We start from the raw sequence: 4428 nt of genomic DNA, 5'->3' as shown, positions 1-4428 counted from the left end.
AAATAATAACTCCCATTCAAATAACAAATATAGCATTAATTCACTTTCGCATTCAATTTAATATAACATTAATTTTCCCACAAAATAACATATCCAAAAATTGAATTCACAATTTTCAATCAAAAAATTACTACCTTTATATACAAAGCCACAAAATAACATTACCCTCCTCTCTCTCTCACCACTCCCCCATTTAATACAAAAATAAGAAGTGAACCAAAACACCCACTATCAGATCCGAGGAAAAAAAGAAAAAATAAGAGAAATAAAAAACCAAAGGATTTTAACACAAAATCCTGAAAAAATTGCTGGCCCTTTGGCAACTAATTCAGAAGTTGTGGTTGGATCCGATGACAATTTGGTAAACAACTTCTTCACTTGCTCAACAAGGTCCTCATGGTTCACAGCTCCAGAAGCAACAATTACCTAGAATAGTAGCTCCAGGTAGAACACCCAATATTTAGGACTTCAAGAAAGTAAATTGACGGCATTGAATAATTGATAGATGAATGAAGGTGAAGCCAACATGTTAACAACTAAATAGAACTAGCAATAAATTATGAACAGACAAAATGCTCATAACTTTATGACACCACCTACCATTCTGGATGTGTGTGTGTGGATATATACTTTTGAAGATGATCTTTGGTGATTGTCCTGACATTTTGTCCTGACATTTAAAGTCAGTCATGTCAAGGTGCTATAAACTGTACCAAGTGAACTCACTATTATCTATTAAATTAACATCATCTCTGGAATACTGTTTTTTTTCCTTCAAAACAAGAGATTGGTGATCTGGAGGCTGGAACCTCTGATCTTCTGAAGATTCATATGAAATCATTAATCAAGGAAAATAAGAGGCTTAATTCGCCTTGTGAGCTCCACAATCATGTCATACATATTTGAATGAAAGCAGTGTAAACACGTGTAGGGAAGAGAAGTACCCAGCCAACAATGTTGAAGCCCTTCTCAATAAATGCTGCATCAGTGGGTCGCTTTCCACTCACTACTTCAAGAACCAGAACCCCAAAACTATAAACATCAGTCTTTTCTGTTGCTCTACCGCTTTGCATTTATTCTTCCAGTGAAGTAATACACTCAATTCAGAATAGACTACTTTGAATGCTTATACCAAAATCACAGTAGCTATACTACAGCGTTACAAAATAGAAAAAACTTGGGCCAGTGCTCCACATGCCTGCTGCTTCTCAAGTTCAATTGAAAGTCAAAAACTGAAACAGCAGATTTTATCATATGGGGTAACATTGTTCAATATCTTAAACCCAGAAGGCACCCACATTATTCTTTTCTTTCTCAAAATCGTAACTAATGCATCTTCCTGACAACTTTGATGCAGACCATTAAAAAAAAAGTGAATTTAAAGAAGCAGCAAAATTTGAAAATTTATTGATATCAAGTCAGGATATCCAGTTAGGACCTCGTATGGTTGAATTTTGGTTTTATTTGAGTCCTATTTTATCCTCATGTCATCTAGTTTGCTTTCCCAATTTTATTATGTAATTAGGCAGGGTAACCTCAAACCCACCTATCAGACTGCCCCACATCAGTCTTAGTGAAACCAACATCAAGAGTAGTATTCCCCACTAACAATCTCAATAATAAAGTTTTGAGCATTTGAGTGTCAGCTGTAATTTAAATTGCCTTACCTGGAGCCAGATACCCAAATGTTCCAGCTACAATAGTCGTAATGTGAGATTCCTCATCTTCTAATAATTTGGCTAATCCAAAGTCAGATACTCGAGCCTCAAAATTCCCATCAAGCAAAATGTTACTTGACTTTATGTCACGATATATAATTCATGGGGAACAATCATGGTGCAAGTATGCCAGCCCTTTTGCAGCTCCCATGATGATATTTAGCCGTGTATCCCAGTCCAACTGCTCAGATCTCTCTGCACATACCAGCAGAACAAAACAATGTTTTCCATATATTCAAGCAGCAAATTTACAGACTGCAGTGGGCAATATTGTGAAGAGAAAGGCCATAGGTGGTGAAAGTTGCGCATCTCAAAATCAAAATATATCATGCATTCCACTAGGCATCACATGAATTAAACAGCATCAAATGAATCCATAACAATTTTTTGGCCAATCTGGTATCCAAATAAAACTGAGAGCTTCGGATTTTTGTAATATCATTTGTTGGCATATCTGGAATATTGTAAGATATCTGCTGATACATCATGATAACTTGTTAAAGGTATCAAATAATTGAACATCTTCATTCAGAGCTACAGAAAATGAATTATAATATAATTGTTAACACGGAATAAAGAAGTTCCATTCAAATCCATCTAGAGAACCACCTAATGAGATGAGCACAAAACATTTTTACCACACCTTTCTTATGATGAGATGGGTAGGATTTCCAGCCCAACACAGTCAAACCAAGTCAAGCTGTCAAAAGGAGTCTACTCAATTTTTAGTCAAAGAGAGGCATTAGAAGCAGGCTTCAGAGAATTTAATTTGATCTTTTATAGAAAAGTAACAGTGTAACACCAAATTAGCTTGGCTTCCACCATGTTTTATTTACAGTATCAGCAATATTTTTGCTTTTCTATTTCATCGTTAGACTGGGTAGTTGGTCTAGACATATCTATTGACACAAGTAATCCATTAGGCAAGCAACTCAAGCCAAACTTTGTTTTCTATTATCAAAAGAAAAGTACAAAGTCAATCATATTGAGCATCTCCAACGCTAATTAGTCCTGTGGGAAACACAATTTTGTATATTCTGCAAGGTGCACCATCCTGATTAATTGTTAGCTCAAGATAAACAAGGCACCAAAACCTTTGTTTGCTAGAAAGGATATGGAACAAATAAGAACAAGCCACAAAGGGCATAATTTTCACTAGTTAACTAGGTAAACATAAATCACAAGTGAACTGGAAAGACAAGTTGACATATTCTTCAGTCATGCACAGAGCAGTATGAATGAAGAGAAGATATAGATGATCGTGACAGATTAGTGTTACCTGCATCCAGGCTTGTCAGTTTCCCATTATTAGTAAATTGAAAAGTGTCACCATTCCATTTGGGTAGTCATTGAAATTGAAAAGTAGGTAGCTTCCTTTGTCAAGAAAACTGAGTCACAAAACTAAAATTTAACTCATAGACAACACCTTAGAAAGTGCAATGAACAGGAAAATAACAATGTCAGCTCTTGGAGATGTAGGTCTTTGGTAAATGTAGGTAAATCATTAATATTCTATCAAAAACAACTATGGATTGAATAACGCATGTCCCATAAGGTGTATTAAAATACTCTTAACTTAATGGCATAGGATACTCATTATCAGAAAGATCTGTTCCTTCTAATTTGGGGTTCCCGGCATTGACTAGACCACCAAATATCTGCAAGCAAAAGAAGACACATGAAAGACTAATTATGTTAAATTTTATACCACAGACAAAGACAATCAGTCAACTAAAAAGAAATAAAATTGAAGACCACATGAAAGCTTTTGACATGACTTGGAATTCAAATTAGGTGAATAAGGAGTTCCATGTTTTGTTCTGAAAGTGAAAGATGTCAGAAATGTTAAGCATAACTAAGCAGAAATTTAGGACGACAAAGGCCACATGAAAAACTGTCTCTACACACAAAAGCCAAGAGAACAAAATGGAAGCAGGTGAAGATAGAACTTGTTTTACCTATAAACCAAGAGAGCAATAGATGCATAGAATGCAAAATATGATGCCCATAAATGGCATCAAACTTGGTATGAGGGTAAAAAACGTGGCAACAAAGGCATGGTACCGCTGGACTTGCATCAAGAGCCTAATTAATCGTAACATTCTAGCAAGAAGAAGATAACGGATCCTGTAATTGAGGAGAGCCAATTAAATATATATCATGGAATTTAAAGAAATGATTGTGAGGCTAATCACTCTAGGCAACAGCTAGTACTAAACAAACTATTTTCCAGGCATGAGTATGAATCAAGAAATAGAACTATATGATATGCCGTGGCTATTTTTCACGACATACCTCGGGTTTTCAATAAGGTTCATGCAAGTGGCTCATGATCCATTTTATTTATTTATTTATATTGGGTATGTGTCTAGGGTCATTAAATTGTATGAGATGTCCTGCATAAAAGTGATGAGCACAATTTTTATGCATCTATCAGATAGTAATAAGTTTATAATAATTGTGACTTCACAAATCAGAATCTGTAATCTTCACTGGTCTTAGATACCAAGTGACTAGTAAACAAAACAAACTTAAGCTTTACTCATTAGCTGTTGGTAGCAACAATTAGAAGCCTCTTTGTAATAGTCTAAAATCTAAAAACATCTAAAAACCAAAAAGAAACTAGTATTCCTCAATTATCAAACACATCTGTTAGTAGAAAAATATGTGGGAACATGGACACGTGTTTTCCAATTCATGGTCCAAACCA

At 35.1% G+C, this 4428-nt stretch overlaps 1 long non-coding RNA gene across 3 annotated transcripts; it reads right to left on the bottom strand.

Annotated features, from left to right (window-relative positions):
- Positions 1–230: 230 nt before the first annotated feature.
- Positions 231–4138, bottom strand: LOC145792565 (uncharacterized). 3 transcript variants are annotated; one of them, XR_014331927.1, is made up of 7 exons: positions 3677–4138; positions 3312–3376; positions 2998–3088; positions 1668–1913; positions 945–1078; positions 601–670; positions 231–426 (listed from the first exon to the last, which is right to left on the bottom strand). It is a non-coding gene; the product is annotated as an uncharacterized LOC145792565 (long non-coding RNA). The 3 variants fall into 3 exon arrangements; XR_014331926.1 differs by having other exon boundaries at positions 601–657; XR_014331925.1 differs by lacking the exon at positions 601–670.
- Between the last annotated feature and the right edge of the window lie 290 nt (positions 4139–4428).

Source organism: Camellia sinensis, chromosome 6 (assembly GCF_055761805.1).
Source record: "Camellia sinensis isolate YWXY chromosome 6, ASM5576180v1, whole genome shotgun sequence".
NCBI lineage: Eukaryota > Viridiplantae > Streptophyta > Magnoliopsida > Ericales > Theaceae > Camellia > Camellia sinensis.
The sequence above is the reverse complement of the archived record's forward strand: the minus strand, read 5'-3'. Positions and strand labels throughout refer to the sequence as shown.